We start from the raw sequence: 17,710 nt of genomic DNA, 5'->3' as shown, positions 1-17,710 counted from the left end.
GGAGGCAGTACTCACATGTAGTTTCCTGATGCCTAGTTGTAAAAAGCAACTTAGCAGCTTTTATGGCTTGTGCACATTTTATCGCCATTTCATAGACAATAATGTGCTTAACAATAAATCCTTGTAAATTACTTAAGAAAAATAGTTTGTGGTCACGGACGGAAGATTGCGAGGAAGCATTCCGATTGGTTGAAATGGCGTTAATAAATGTGCCGATATTGTCCCACCCAGATTTTGACAAAACCTTTTATTTAGCCTATGAGGGATATGATTATGGTGCAATGGCATATGTACTGAACAGGTGAAGAAGAGGAGCATGACAACATAAAGACAATTGCTTTCGGAAGCAGAGTGTTGACGAGCTGTAAACAAAATTATTCAGTAACAGAGAAGGAAGCACTGGCAATGCTATTCAGATTCATAAAATTCCACTATTATCTAGCCGATTGGATATCTGTAGTGGTAACTAATCATTGGGCTTTGACATTCTTGTTAACACGTAAACTATAACACTGAAGGTTGGTAAGGTGGAACTTAACACTGCAAGAATTTTATTTTGAGGTGCAGTAGTACCAATAGAACACAATTTGGTGCCTGATGCTCCTTCATGCTTACCAATGAGCCTGGAAAGACCAGCAGGAGCACTACTGACACCAGAAGGCAGATGTGGCTCATAAAGAATACTGAAAAATTTATGTCACAAATAAAACACTGATGAATGACTTATCATTAGTGAAAAGAAATTATGAGTGCAGTGCGAAAGAGAAAATCCGAACATATTATCCAGTGCATGAAGGGGTGTTGTACCAAACAAAGAATACTGACAATATGGAGAGGAAATCTCCATGCCATAGACGACCCCTTATGGTATATGCCATGCCTGAAAAAGTGTGGCTCGCGAGACATTCTCCTCTGGCGAGTACTTCCCTCTCATCTTGACTTGAGCGGAGCCATTGAGGCCCCAACAAAGGCACACCAGCCAATTGCAGCTAATATGGGTCGTGAGACCAACCTAGCCCATATGCGAAAAAGTCTTAAGACATAGGCTCCTAAAACTATTATTTTATTTTGGTTGTCTCACATTCTTGTACTTATATTAAAGTGATATTTCAATATTTTTGTGACAAAAACTCCCTTGCTCAGTACACTGAGTGTCTAGGCCTTCACAGACAGGCATTACCTAGTCCGCAAATAGATCTCCCATGCCATTTCCCACTCACAACCACAACCTCCCACTGCCCCCCAAAACCAGACACAAATGAGTGTCCTCTCTGTCACCCAGTACCAACCTGTACTGGAACAACTGAACCACATCCTTTGCTAGGGCTTTTATTACCTATCTTCGTGCACTGAAATGAGGGCCATCCTACCCGAGATACTTCCCACCACTCCTAAAGTGGTGTTTTGTCACCCACCCACCCTCCACAACATTCTAGTCTATCCCTATGCCACTCCTAATCCCAACCCCTTGCCACAAGTATTACATCCCTGTGGAAGACCCAGGTGCAAAATCTGGCAAATCCACCCACTCATCACTTCCTATTCCAGTCCTGCCACAGGTTTATCCTACCCCATCAGGGGCCGGGCCATCTTTGAAAGCAGCCATGTCATTTACCAGCTCTGCTGCAATCATTGCATAGCTTTTTATATTGGTATGACTACCAACCAGCTGTCCACCAGTATGTATGGCCACTGTCGAACTGTGGCCAAGAGCAAGGTAGACCACCCTGCGGCACAACATGCAGCCGAACATAACATGCTTGATTTCAATGGCTGCTTCACTACCTGAGCCATCTGGATCCTTCGCCTCCATCACCAGCTTCTCTGAACTGCACAGGTGGGAGTTACCCTTACAACACATTCCCCCCTCTGTAATTATCCCGGCCTCAAACTATGGTCACATACTGTCCCCACACCTTCCAATCCACTGTTTCCACCCCCTCTGTGCAATTGCCTCCTCCCGATTCTTGTCACCCACCCTGTTTATTTCCAGCCCTTTGCCCATCTTTCCCCACTACGCCTCCTGTTTTCTCCATCTCCCTGCCCCACAACCTCCGGATGCTGCATCTGTTGGCAGTCTAGTCCCTGCACATCCCACTAGATAGCATTCATCTCTCGCCCCACCCATACACTACTTTCCCTTCGCCTTCCCCCACCCCATCCAGATTGCTGCTTGCATGCCACGTGGTGTCATATGCCAGCCCGAGATGCTGGAGTTGGTGGTTTTTGTGTGTGTGTGTGTGTGTGTGTGTGTGTGTGTGTGTGTGTGTGTGTTTTGTGTCACTTTACTAACAAAGGCTGTGGTCGAAAGCTACATCTGAGTGTCTTTTAATAGTGCCTGTCTGCAACTTGACGCGTCTTTTTTACGGTAAATAGCAATCTATCTTTTCCCATATTTTTGATATTTCTACCTGAGGTTGCCACTGTTTAATACTTAGGTTGGATTTTTTTAAACCAATCCTGATAAGTCCTGTATTTCAATTTCTGTTGTACGAAAATGAAGCTGATGTTTCAACAACCCATTCATCACTGCAGTATGCTGAGCAGATTTAATGTACTTCATTGAAGAAAATGCACTTTCACAAATGTGTGTTGATCTGAAAGAAGAGTTTATTTGAAGAGCGAAATCTGCGAGTTTTGGGTACCAAGCTTGTGGCACAATTTCAGAAATAGCTGCCTCTTTCTGTTCTGGATAGCATGGACAGATCATTTTGTAACCTGCAGACTACTTCTGGAAAATCACTGGACTGTTAAGTAAATCTTGTTTTGTTTCACAGCAACTCAGCAAATGACACAAATTTTCCTTGTTTTGTTGGAATATAAACAACATAATAAGTTTAGGCTGGAATACATTACTACCTCTAAGCATATCACAAATAGTGCGTTCCTTTCCTTGCAAATACAAATTATTTAAATGATTAGTAAAATTTAATAGAAATGCTAGTTCTGACAAAAAAGAGTCCTTTGGCTTATTTTCAAATCCTGCAGTATTCTATTTTACTTCTTCATTCAGGAGCTTGAAAAGTTCTTTACAGAGAGCAAAAAATGAGATAAGAATTTTCCTAAACTCATCCAATGAACTTTGCAATGACGAAGTCTATCTCCAATTTGACGTCATCTTCTTCCAAAAATTGTTTAAATTTTGTGTGAGACAATGATCGATTTCCTCTTATTATTATATTCGTAATTTTCATACTGACACTTTTTCACACTGTGCTTCCTGATAATGCAGCAAACACTTATACAATTATTCAATTTTTTCTTAACTGACCAACAGAGCCATTTTTACCTCTGTCCATAGTTGTGCACCATCAGTGAAAATTGCAGAGAATTTTTTAAAATGACCAATTTTGTGAACACACTTTTTAGCAACATTAAAAATATCCAAATCTGATGTTCTAAGTAATTGAACTAAAGTGTGCAAGTCTCCATGTACAGAAAAGTCTTTCACCATTAGAGGAATAAAAATTAGTAGCTGACTACGATCTGACCAACCAGTACTGTCATCTGCACACAGAGAATAATACCGACGATTTGGAATTCAATTGTTTAGTCTCTTTTTTTATGCCATGTCCCACATCAAGAATTCTACTTTTTACTGGGTTATGTGACAAAGCAGCTGTTTTAAAGTACTCAATAGCGTCAATGTAATCAAATGCTTTTCCAATTTCTATTCCACATTCCTTCATGAGTATGACATTGCTGAAATATCTTTGAGCATTTGCTAATTTTACACACACACACATACACATACTATGGAGTTAGATTCTTTTCTCTATGACCTGATCATTTAGGAGACTGTTGTATTACCTGTCTCTTCAACTTATCCATTAATGAGCATCATTCATCATGAGAATAATATCTGTATGTCGCTTCACTGAGCGAACAGAAATGCCAAGCAAGATTACTACCTTTTTTCTTCACTTAAAACTTCCGGGCTGATAGGCCGTGGTCGAAGTATAAAACTGTCTCCTGACGTTTCGTCTCCGACTGCGGGAGACATCCTCGGAGGTAAAGTGGCGAACTGCGAAGAGAACTCGAGGAAACGCTGACTATATAGGCAGTACAGAGGGCGCCACAGTCGATCACGTGGCGTCGGCTATGAGATTGTCTCTGGTGATGCCAACATTCTCGATTGAAAGTAATCGATCGTCACGCTTGCGGTGCAACGCTGACATCCAAATTTTATCCAGTTTAACACCTTCGTCTTTCCTGTTAAAATTATTACGATGTTTATCAATCTCGATAGCCTCTCTATACAAGTGTGCATAATAATGCAAGATTTTTGATATGACGCTTGTCTCGCTGAATTTTATTTCATGATCACCTTCCTGGTAAACATGTTCCGCTACGGCCGATTTATCCATGTGACCCAGGCAGCAATTCCTCTTATGTTCAACAAGACGGGTGTTCACACTTCTCTTTGTGGTACCGATGTAAACCTGTCCACAACTACAAGGAATTTTATATACCCCCGGTGTAGCCAAAGGGTGTCGTGCATCTTTTGCCAACCTTAAAAATTCTTTTATTTTCCTAGTGGGTCTGAAAGTAGTTTCCACCCCATACTTGCCTAAAACTTTCCCAATGCGATCTGTGACTTTACTAATGAACGGAAGAAAAACTTTGCCCTTGGGCGACTGTTGTTCGTCGTTGCTCCTGATTCTCTGCCTAGAGCGAAGTGTTCGATCTATATCCTTGCTGGAATAGCCATTCTTCACGAAAGTTGACCGTAGATGTTCAATCTCATCTTTTAAATAAACAGGTTCACAAAGTTTGTACGCCCTGTCTATCAAAGTTTTCATTACACCTCTTTTTTGTCTAGGGTGGTGGTTAGAATCTTTATGTAGGTAACGATCAGTATGTGTGGGCTTTCTATACACCTTATGGCCCAACGTTCCGTCCCGTCGTTTAATCACAGACACATCCAGGAAATTCAATTGGCCATTCCTTTCCGTCTCCATAGTGAATTGGATTTTCGGATTAATGCAATTTAAATGTGTCAGGAAGGCATCCAACTCCTCTGCTCCGTGTGTCCATACTACGAACGTGTCATCGACGTAGCGATACCACCTGGCTGGTCTCTTACTGGCAGTCTGCAACGCCCGTTGTTCAAAAGTCTCCATAAATAAATTAGCCACAGCAGGACTGAGAGGACTGCCCATAGCCACCCCGTCAATCTGCTCATAAAAGTCATTATTGTATTGAAAGTAGGTTGTGGTGAGGCAGTGTCGAAATAATGCCACAATATCGGTAGGAAAAATATCCGCTATGCATAAGATAGCTTCGTTTACCGGAATCATGGTAAATAACGACAACGTCGAAACTGACGAGGATATCATCTGGGCCCACGCTCGTTTCCTTTAACTTGTCAACGAAATGAGCTGAATTTCTAATATGACTGTCCGTCCTACCAACATAAGGCTGCAGCATTGAGGCAAGATGTCTAGCTAACTCGTGTGTTGGTCCACCTATAGCGCTGACAATTGACCTCAACGGAATCCCAGGTTTATGAACTTTGGGTAAGCCATAAAGTCTAGGTGGGTACGCTTCTGTTTTACAAATCAGCTTCTTATCGCCGGAGCCAAATGAAGACGGTTTCACTAGTCGATTTGTCGTTCTTAAAATCTTCATAGTCGGATCTTTCTGGAGTTTCTTGTAATTGGAGAGAACAAAAATATCATTGATTTTTCCATGATAGTCCTTACTGTTCAGTATGACGGTGGCATTACCCTTATTTGCATTAAGAACAATAATGTTTTTATCTGCATTTATATCCCTCAGCGCCTTCCTTTGAGCCTGCGACAAATTACTTTTAGGTGGCTTACATGTACGTAAAATCCTAGCCGTTTCCATCCTAATTACGTCAGTGGACTGCTGTGGAAGCTGACGGATACCGGCCTCAATATTTGCTACAATATCCTCTGTGGGTACGTTTTGGGGCGTCACAGCAAAATTGCCTCCTTTCGCTAGTACAGAAATTTCAACTTTTGACAAATCTTTATCAGACAGGTTAATAACAGTTCGAGAATTGTCCTCAACTGAACCTCCCAAAATATTGTTCTGTAAGTTATTGAACTTCTTCTTCTGCCTATTTGCTGATATTTCTACACTAACTTCCATAGAGTTGAATGTTATACCATCAATCTTATTCCAATCACCACACTGCATAGTATTACTAAGAACCAAGTGGAGGTGCTAAAGCTTACTGCTGGTTACCGCCAGTGCTCGCCTCGTCTGATGAATCCTCTCACGTAGCATTGCAGACTCCATACGGTTGTAAATACGATGCGCCTGAGCCGAGCGAAACATCCTCTTCACCTTCAGAAATTTCGGAACCGTCGAAGTGTCCCTGCAGCGTAACGGGAAGGTGAGGGTACACAGTTGTTGTGCTTTCTTCTTGCGCATTCCTTCAAATCGTCGAACCGATGCTGACATATAAAACTTTGATAGACAGGGCGTACAAACTTTGTGAACCTGTTTATTTAAAAGATGAGATTGAACATCTACGGTCAACTTTCGTGAAGAATGGCTATTCCAGCAAGGATATAGATCGAACACTTCGCTCTAGGCAGAGAATCAGGAGCAACGACGAACAACAGTCGCCCAAGGGCAAAGTTTTTCCTTCCGTTAATAAGTAAAGTCACAGATCGCATTGGGAAAGTTTTAGGCAAGTATGGGGTGGAAACTACTTTCAGACCCAGTAGGAAAATAAAAGAATTTTTAAGGTCGGCAAAAGATGCATGACACCCTTTGGCTACACCGGGGGTATATAAAATTCCTTGTAGTTGTGGACAGGTTTACATCAGTACCACAAAGAGAAGTGTGAACACCCGTCTTGTTGAACATAAGAGGAATTGCCGCCCGGGTCACACGGATAAATCGGCCGTAGCGGAACATGTTTACCAGGAAGGTGATCATGAAATAAAATTAAGCGAGACAAGCGTCATATCAAAAATCTTGCATTATTATGCATGCTTGTATAGAGAGGCTATCGAGATTGATAAACATCGTAATAATTTTAACAGGAAAGACAAAGGTGTTAAACTGGATAAAATTTGGATGTCAGCATTGCACCGCAAGCGTGACGATCGATTACTTTCAATCGAGAATGTTGGCATCACCAGAGACAATCTCATAGCCGACGCCACGTGATCGACTGTGGCGCCCTCTGTACTGCCTATATAGTCAGCGTTTCCTCGAGTTCTCTTCGCAGTTCGCCGCTTTACCTCCGAGGATGTCTCCTGCAGTTGGAGACGAAACCTCAGGAGACAGTTTTATATGTCGACCACGGCCTATCAGCCCGGAAGTTTTAAGTGAAGACAATACCGGCCATGAAAGCTTACATTGTATGATCAAGATTACTACCTTTGTTTTGCCTTAAGCATTTTTAAACATTAAACATGGGGCTTTTCATAAGAACTGTATATGAAGAAGTACTTCATACCACTAATTGAAAACACGATTTTTCAGTGTTCTTTCGTTTCGACATTCTTAAGAACTGTAATAGAAAGACAGCTACAGTAATAACCACAATCAAAGTCAGAATAAAAGCCATGGCAATAACCGAGATGACAACCTAAACAATAGCGCAATATTTATGAGAATGAGTCTAACCAAAAAGCAGAGAGCAAGTGGAAACAGAGATTCCTCTTCAATGACGGACAGCCAGTGAATGTGCTAGAGCCTATGCTTTGACGAGTCAGTCTAACAATAAGAGGTAGCTGGTAAACAAGCGAACCTCAGGCTGTGGTGGGGCTGTGACATTGCCGTATGAGTATAGTTGGAGAGGGAAGATGGTGCTAGAGGGGAATGGCTTGACCCAAACTTAACCAGGCCTTTTATACATACTTCAGCTGTGGGCACTTCGGACTCAATAGGTGCTTCATGAAACTGTTTTTAAGTATGGCCAGTAGGAGACAAAAATATATCAAGAATACGCGATTGTCGAAGAACAAGACTACCACTATGAAACAAAGATTTTATGCACCTGTTGAAGTTTATGTGTACTAACACTCATGATTCTGTATTCAGTGGATAGACAAATGAAGAACGAGAAGTACAGGATCATACAGTCCAACAGTAGTCCGGGCCTGAGGCAATAGCCGTCATCACAAGGCGGCTGGCATAATGGGTGGATCATATGGAGCAGCAACGAGAGCTGTGTTCCTGGCAGAGGGCCTGTTTGTATCAAGGTGGTCGGCCACAGGACTCCGCCAAGTGACACAGCTATCATCTCGAGGGCGGGGCTTCTTTCTGGCATTTGTCTTGTAGCGGCCACTCACAGCCTGCAGTGCCATCAGCAGTGTGGGCGCAAGTGTGGATAGATTTTGGACATTTGTGGTAACTCCATCTTGCTGTCCCAGTTCAGTATATGAGCACTCTGTGTTTCTGAAGGGACTTAAGGAGATAGTAGTGGTCAACCTTGCCATGTCTGAAGCTATGCACCTGCAATATAGCAGTTGGCCACACTCCCATCTCCTGTGGGTGCCCAAGTGCCTGGCATCATCCGCTGCAGCCATCTTGTATGTGAGCAAGCCTATCACTGACCAATGCTTGCGTCGTGTGTTAGTAAATATCCCAGAGAGCATCCAAACAAGTTGTTTCGTTGTCCACAGAATATTCGGCAGCTGCCACGAGAGGTCCTAGGACTGCCAACAGTGCAAATTCACAACCATTGTGCTGCTATTGCGCGCACTATTTCACCTACACATGTTGTGTTCCTGCAAGTAGGTTGTACTGTATCCATGTGCCACGACCATAATTACACCAGCATACAACAACACAATACCAGTTCATACTGAGCTCTCCACAGACGTGGTCTCTGGGCTTTATGATGACCACTGCCATGCTCCATAAATCAGAGTCTCTCTTGAAACCTCCAGCGGCCTGCTGTATGATGCCAGTGAGTTCACTGACCTCAAATCATTTCTGGCGCTAAGTGTAGTTGCCAGCAGCCATTGTGCTACACAGATACTTGGCCTCTGTATGACAGATTGCCAAGACTTCGGTATTATAGCGTGTCATAGTGTTCAGACAATCAGAGGCAATTAGTATGCTGAATAAGACATTAACTGAGACTTTAGTAATTGGGATTAAGTCTTCTGTTACTGACAGTACAACGGACTTACTGGCTCTCATCCATTTAAAAACAGGATTTGATTAAGAACTCTTTATCGTGTTTGCGTAACTATGCACCAAAGAAATAGAAGATTTCATATTTTCATAAATAAACTTATTACTCACAGTCTTGCCTGTGCATCATCTTTTCCTCTGTGTAACTGGACATGGGTCTTAACAATTGGCAACTATGATAAAACAAATTTGTTATAGTTCGTTCCAGTCCTTGGTGATGGCTTCCAGTGTCTTGTGGCATCAGCTCATAATGAGGATGAACATTTTTTGTCCCACCAATGGTGACTGCTTCCAGTTTTGTCCTAATTCCTGGCGATGGCTTCAAATTTTTTCGTTCAATGTCAATTGGTGACAGCCTTCAAGTTTCGGTTTGCTGTTGGCAATTGGTTCTTGGATTTCACAGTTTTGCTCCTGTCTGTGGTGTCGGTTTCCTAGTGTCTTATCCCACTTCCATTAGCAATGAAATTTTTGTGAACTTGCTCTGAACTTTCATGCTACTCCCCAGTTAGATGCGAACTATTCTGCTTTTTCCACAATTTCTGTGCACTAACTTCTGGTTTTCTTTGCAGTAAGTTCATCACTGACATGGCTCCCCACATATGCAGCAGGTGTTACATCCCTCTTTTTCCTGGACTTTTCTGTCCTGTGCTGCATGCTCTGCCATTGGAGGTGTAGCTACCGATGTGCCAGGACTCCCTTATAGTACCCCATCCTCATTACATTTCATGTTGCAAGTGCCCTTACAGCCATATACACCCTACCATGAACCAGTGATACAAAAGATAAGTAAAAATATGTTTTTCTTACTGTATTTCTTGAACATTGCAACATAATTGTTATTTTGAGTAATGTTGTTGTTGTGGTCTTCAGTCCTGAGACTGGTTTGATGCAGCTCTCCATGCTGCTCTATCCTGTGCAAGCTTTTTCATCTCCCAGTACCTATTGCAACCTACATCCTTCTGAATCTGCTTAGTGTATTCATCTCTTGGTCTCCCTCTACGATTTTTACCCTCCACGCTGCCCTCCAATACTAAATTGGTGATCCCTTGATGCCTCAGAACATGTCCTACCAACCGATCCCTTCTTCTGGTCAAGTTGTGCCACAAACTTCTCTTCTCCCCAATCCTATTCAATACTTCCTCATTAGTTATGTGATCTACCCATCTAATCTTCAGCATTCTTCTGTAGCACCACATTTCGAAAGCTTCTATTCTCTTCTTGTCCAAACTATTTATCGTCCATGTTTCACTTCCATACATGGCTACACTCCATACAAATACTTTCAGAAATGACTTCCTGACACTTAAATCAATACTGGATGTTAACAAATTTCTCTTCTTCAGAAACGCTTTCCTTGCCATTGCCAGCCTACATTTTATATCCTCTCTACTTCGACCATCATCAGTTATTTTGCTCCCCAAATAGCAAAACTCCTTTACTACTTTAAGTGCCTCATTTCCTAATCTAATTCCCTCAGCATCACCCGACTTAATTAGACTACATTCCATTATTCTTGTTTTGCTTTTGTTGATGTTCATCTTATATCCTCCTTTCAAGACACTGTCCATTCCATTCAACTGCTCTTCCAAGTCCTTTGCTGTCTCTGACAGAATTACAATGTCATCGGCAAACCTCAAAGTTTTTATTTCTTCTCCATGAATTTTAATACCTACCCCGAATTTTTCTTTTGTTTCCTTTACTGCTTGCTCAATATACAGATTGAACAACATCGGGGAGAGGCTACAACCCTGTCTTACTCCCTTCCCAACCACTGCTTCCCTTTCATGTCCCTCGACTCTTATAACTGCCATCTGGTTTCTGTACAAATTGTAAATAGCCTTTCGCTCCCTGTATTTTACCCCTGCCACCTTCAGAATTTGAAAGAGAGTATTCCCGTCAACATTGTCAAAAGCTTTCTCTAAGTCTACAAATGCTAGAAACGTAGGTTTGCCTTTCCTTAATCTTTCTTCTAAGATAAGTCGTAAGGTCAGTATTGCCTCACGTGTTCCAGTGTTTCTACGGAATCCAAACTGATCTTCCCCGAGGTTGGCTTCTACTAGTTTTTCCATTCGTCTGTAAAGAATTCGTGTTAGTATTTTGCAGCTGTGGCTTATTAAACTGATTGTTCGGTAATTTTCACATCTGTCAACACCTGCTTTCTTTGGGATTGGAATTATTATATTCTTCTTGAAGTCTGAGGGTATTTCGCCTGTTTCATACATCTTGCTCACCAGATGGTAGAGTTTTGTCAGGACTGGCTCTCCCACGGCCGTCAGTAGTTCCAATGGAATATTGTCTACTCCGGGGGCCTTGTTTCGACTCAGGTCTTTCAGTGCTCTGTCAAACTCTTCACGCAGTATCGTATCTCCCATTTCATCTTCATCTACATCCTCTTCCATTTCCATAATATTGTCCTCAAGTACATCGCCCTTGTATAGACCCTCTATATACTCCTTCCACCTTTCTGCTTTCCCTTCTTTGCTTAGAACTGGGTTTCCATCTGAGCTCTTGATATTCATACAAGTCGTTCTCTTATCTCCAAAGGTCTCTTTAATTTTCCTGTAGGCGGTATCTATCTTACCCCTAGTGAGATAGGCCTCTACATCCTTACATTTGTCCTCTAGCCATCCCTGTTTAGCCATTTTGCACTTCCTGTCGATCTCGTTTTTGAGACGTTTGTATTCCTTTTTGCCTGTTTCACTTACCGCATTTTTATATTTTCTCCTTTCATCAATTAAATTCAATATTTCTTCTGTTACCCAAGGATTTCTACTAGCCCTCGTCTTTTTACCTACTTGATCCTCTGCTGCCTTCACTACTTCATCCCTCAAAGCTACCCATTCTTCTTCTACTGTATTTATTTCCCCTATTCCTGTCAATTGCTCCCTTATGCTCTCCCTGAATCTCTGTACAACCTCTGGTTCTTTCAGTTTATCCAGGTCCCATCTCCATTTTGAGTAATATGCAATTAGAATTAAACTTTAAATAAATAGGTGAAAATATTAGTAAGCTTACATCATCAGATTTAATTAATTTATTATGCAAGTTAATGATGTTCTTCAATTTACAATTGTTAATCTCAGCTACTTGTTTCAATATATAAAGTTCACGATTCTACTCATCTGATTCATATGTACACTGTGTAATTTGTGCACCACAGAATGGAAATATGCCCACTTAATTTTTTTATATTGTGGATGTTATGATGCTTTATTTGTGGTTTAAAAGTTACCAACTTTATACCGTTAGGTAGTCAAGAGTATGGCTTCAGTTTCAAAAACAGTACAGATAAATTTATGTGAGCATCTCTCTGGGCCTGTTCAGCTTAAGAGTTTCTACGTAACATAGCCAGGTGTGTTCAGTGTTATTCATAAGTACCTTCAGCATTTCAGACGATGTCTACAAGACAGCAGCGGATACAGAATCTCTCTGTTTAAGAGTCATAATACGCTCTGTGGCATAGTTGCACAAGAGGATGGGTGCGTTGTAACATGTAGACCATCATCCACTCCACATTGTTGCAATGGATTGGTTTGCCCCTGTAGGTAGGCAAACCAATGAACAGATTTTCAAACTGGGCTTTTGTTGCACCTTCCCTCACAGTTCAGGTCAGTTACTTCAATGAACTTCATGCACGCATTAACATTTGCTGCATCACATGTAGTGTCCATATTGAGTACCTGTAATGTAAATTGGGTCATTCCATGTCAATTCAACCAATTTGAGAAAATGTTCCAGCTGACAGTCTCAGATTTGGCTGAAATTTAGAACACCAATGCTACCAAGTGTGGAACACTCATGTACAAAATTTTAAGTTCCCCCGCCAATTAGTTCCAGAATTATGGCTTGTGAAAGAAGGTGGCGTGATCTGGAAATTGCAACCCGCATCTGGCAATCTATCTTCAGACCCAACTTCAGGTCTTAATAACTTAGGAAATACTCCGCACAGTCAAGTGAAATTTTTACAACCCAGTAACATCCACTTAGAGAACACACACTATAAATCAAAACACCAACTACTTATTTCCAAGGGAAAATAAAAAATTCCAAAATGTGATTACAAAAATGTAATACGTTAGAAGGTACATATTGTAGGTGCCCTCTATGCCAAATATAATTCACTCAAAAAGGGTATACATTTTTTTTGTGGTAAGCTAAATGTGGCATAAACACACACAGAACTTGTCTTGCCCATATCAATCACACAAAAAGAGTTACATGCACATGAAAATACAAAAATTTGAAAACTTACCTGAAAAACATGGATTTTCTAAGTGTGGTAGCACAAAAGGGACAAGTGATATCCAAGCCAAATTTTAAACACTGCATGAGTAGACCATAATATAATGTGTGGCAAAATTTCAACTTGTTATTGCAAGGCATTGTGTACAATAACAGTTGACAGAGATGTATTTGGTTACGTTTATTTTAACACGATTTAGCAAGTAATAGTGGTGATGCAGACAGCTTGTTTCAGATAAAGCTGCAGCAATTGTTGGGAACCATTAGGCAACAGAAAGTTAAAGAATGGTAGTTTTCAGGGACAGAATGAGTCATTGTTAGGCAGGAACAACAAAGGAAACAAGCAACAATTACTGGTTACTCATGTTTTTAAGATTCTAGTTCAGACTGGTCAGTACTGTTGTGGAAAGTCAGTATGGAGGCAGAAGAGTGTACTAGTGGTGCTTTTGTTCAAACAAGTTGCACTATTGGTAGAGCACAAGCATCTGAATGCCATAAAACAACATATGGAACAAAAGGTGGCATTCGTTTTGTACTGTATGATCTGGATGAATCGGACCAAGATTTGTTGCTATGGAGATCCGGGATACACCCTGTGGGCACAAGAAGTACAGTTCCAGGAAACTTTAGTGTTTGTTATCATCATATGAAAGTGTTTCTGAATAAGTATTCTTTCCTACAAAGAAGTTGGTTTGATCCATTTCAGATTGATAAGAAGACAGTGAAGTGTAGCCTCAGAGAAATTGATATAAAATCAGTATTGAAAGTGAATCAGTGCATGGGACTTAACATGAAGCCAGGGCAAAAGTTGTGTTCCAGGTGTGTTACACTGCTAAAAAATGAAGAATATTCTGATAATTTACATGACAGTGATGAAGAGTATCAGCTACCTACAACCACAGCAGATGGCCAATTAAATACTTCAGTGACTGCTTTTGGTTTGTCTCCCATGAAGACACACAAAGTTTGGAAAAGAGACAGGCCCAGCTGTGGTAGAAGAAAACTACAAGAAGCTCAAATGGAATTAAAACACAAAATAGCTGACACATTTATGCTGGAAGAGGAAGAAATGTCTGCTTCAAAGGAACAGAAATCATGCCAGAAATGCTCTGATTTGGACAAAATTGTGCATGATTTGAAAGAAAAATGTACCATATCCACACGCCAGAAAAAATTAGCTATTCTTACCCTTGCACCTTCCAGCTGGTCTACTGACTGTACTGCAAAGGAATTCAATGTTTCTACATATATGGTAAAGCAAGCTAGGAAAATAAAAGCAGCCCAAGGAGCGCTTCCACAACGTCAGTAGGCTCAGAGTAGGCAATTGACTTCAGAAATAAAGGTGCTAGTGTCGGAGTTTTATGAAAATAATGACTACAGCTGAATAATGCCTGGAAAAAAAGACTATGTAACAGTGAAAATGGGAAATGTGCGTGTACAGATGCAAAAAAGACTGTTGCTTTGCAACATATCAGAACTATATGTAGAATTCAAGGAAAAGTATCCCAATACCAAAGTAGGTTTATCATCTTTTTTCAATCTTCGGCCAAAATGGGTTGTGCCTGTAAGTGCAAGGGGCACACACAATGTTTGTGTATGTGAGACCCATCATAATGCTGAGCCGATGTTTGCTGCTATAAAGGATTCTGGTCTGGATTACAAAGGTGCAATGAAGCTGCTAGTGTGTGACATCAGTTCCTACCAGTGCATGATACACAGGTGTGAAAAGTGTCCTGGTAAGGCAAATCTAGCAGAACACATGAATAACAAACTGTATGGTGAACTCCTTATGGATGACGATGAGCTTGTTTCTTATAAACAATGGACGCACATGGATCGCAACAAAGCAAAGTACAGTGGAAGATTTTGTTGAAATGTGTTGTCAAAAAATGGACAAACTGACCACACACAGCTTCACAGCAACAGCACAATCGGCTTATCTCCAGTTTTGTAAGGATAATTTGAAACAAGATAAAATTGTAGTAATACTGGACTTTTCTGAAAATTATGCATTTATAGTTCAAGATGCCATCCAAAGATATCATTGGGACAACAGTCAAGCAACTCACCAGCCATTTGCGATTTACTATAGAGGTGAATCAGGTGATGTGTCTGTCATGAACCTGTGCATTTTTAGTGACTGTTTAATTCATGATGCCATTGCAGTTCATGCCCACATTCGCACTGTCATGGCATATGTGAAAAACAAGCTGCCTCATATACATTTTGTGAAATACTTCAGTGATGTGGCAGCTAGTCACTACGAAAACTGTAAAAATCTCAAAAATTTATGCATGCATTACCATGATTTTCAGATTCATGCAGAATGGGATTTTTTCGCAACAAGTCATGGTAAAAATGTATGTGATGGTATTGGTGCTACCATTAAGCACATGGCATCACAAGCTAGTCTGCAGCACCCTACAGAAGGTCACATTCTAACACCTCTTCAATTATTTACCTGGGTACAGAAAAATATCTCTGGCATACAATCATTCTATGTTCCAAAAGATGAGGTGAAATCAGTCGAAGAGTTGCTAAAAAGCAGACTAGAACACATTAAAACTGTTGCAGGCACAAGGACCCATCATCACTTCTCTCCAGCGGACTCTGACAATGTGCAGATGAGCAGACTGTCCAGTTATAACAATAGGTTCATGCACAACATGTGTCTTCACAGTGTGTCTGACAGGATTCGGAAGCAAAAGCAGCAACATACAACCAGGTTTCTGTGTTATTGCTGTTTATGGTGACAAATGGTACTTAGGATGTGTTGCAGAGTGCTGTGAAGCAGAAGGCGATGTATTTGTGAACTTCATGGCACCAGCAAGATCATTTCATTGACTACATTTGGCGGACAGGTGTTGGATTCCTTTTAAACATATTCTTATGGCAGTTCCAGTTCCTACCACTGGGTCAGGAAGACAGTACAATTTGCCACTCAATGTACACAGTACAGTGGGAGAACTGTTTGAAGCACAATCGACTGGTTTTTAGCAGTTAAGGTGCAGTAAACACTAATGACAGGGTGTGTTAATCTGTCTATATGTTGTTGCTTATGCAGTGTTTGAAATTTGGCTTGGATATCACTTGTCCCTTTTGTGCTACCACACTTAGAAAATCCATGTTTTCCAGGTAACTTTTCAAATTTTTGTATTTTCATGTGCATGTAACTCTGTTTGTGTGACTGATATGGGCATGATGAGTTCTGTGTGTGTTTAGGCCACAAAAAAATTTATACCCTTTTTCAGTGAATTATATTTGGCATAGAGGGCACCTACAGTATGTACCTTTTAACGTATTACATTTTTTAAATCACAGTTTGGAATTTTTTATTTTCCCTCAGAAATAAGTTGTTGGTGTTTTGATTCATGGAATGTGCTCTCTAAATGGATGTTACTGGGTTGTAAAAATTTTACTGGACTGTGTGGAATAGTTCCAAAGTTATTAAGACCTGAAGTTGGGTCTGAAGATAAGATTGCCAGATGCGGGTTGTAATTTCTGGGTCACACCACCTTCTATCTGGAACTAATTGGCAGGGGAAACTAATACATTGTACACGAGTGTTCCACACATGGTAGAATTAGTGTACTGAATTTCAGTCAAATCTGAGACTATGAGCTGGAGCCCCTGGTTGAACTGACATGGAATGACCCAATTAAAACCTTGGTGAAATTGTGTACCTGCTGATGGGTATCCATTTTCTTTCGTTCTTGCAGTTTTTTTCACACAGTTGTTTTCTGAAACCCCAGAAGCACTTATGAATAACCCAGTACAGTTTTGTATAGAAGTTAGTTTCATTTGTAATTTACACAAAAAGGAATTAAAGATATTAGCTGCCAGTGGGCACTGATTTATATCAATGGGGCAAGTTGAAAATCTGTGCCAGACCAAGATTCGAACCTGGATCTCCTGCTTACCAAGCAGATTCATCCGGACACAGTGGTCACCACAACCGCACAGACTACCCTAGCATGCCTCTTGTCACACCCACATTCTCAACTTACATACCACACACTACTTAAGTAGTCCCCTGCTCATTAGCCTCATTACCCGCAGCATCTCGCCACTTCTCCTAAGAGTTCAAGCTTGGTTTGCATCTGCACTGAAGTGATAAAAATAAGATAGTCACTGCGTTTCCTCAAGGCAGTACACTTACACCTGTGTAAATATTATCAAGTTTAATAACTTTTGCGCTCTTCAAAGTTTTTGTGATGAATTCACAACGATAACTGAGTCACTTAAAATATAAGAGAGCCCAATGTATTCTTCTGCAGTACATTAATCACACTTACTGAAGACCAGAGTCTTTCATAACCTAAGTGGACTACAAAAG

General features: G+C 40.9%; 1 protein-coding gene across 1 annotated transcript in view; it reads right to left on the bottom strand.

Moving 5' to 3' along the window:
* The window catches only part of LOC126484669 (uncharacterized), a 300,769-nt gene that overhangs the window by 235,933 nt on the left and 47,126 nt on the right, over nucleotides 1–17,710 (bottom strand). The window lies entirely within an intron of this gene.

The sequence above is a fragment of the Schistocerca serialis genome, chromosome 6 (assembly GCF_023864345.2).
Source record: "Schistocerca serialis cubense isolate TAMUIC-IGC-003099 chromosome 6, iqSchSeri2.2, whole genome shotgun sequence".
Lineage (NCBI taxonomy): Eukaryota > Metazoa > Arthropoda > Insecta > Orthoptera > Acrididae > Schistocerca > Schistocerca serialis.
Note: the sequence above shows the minus strand (reverse complement) of the source record. Positions and strands in the feature narration are given on the sequence as shown.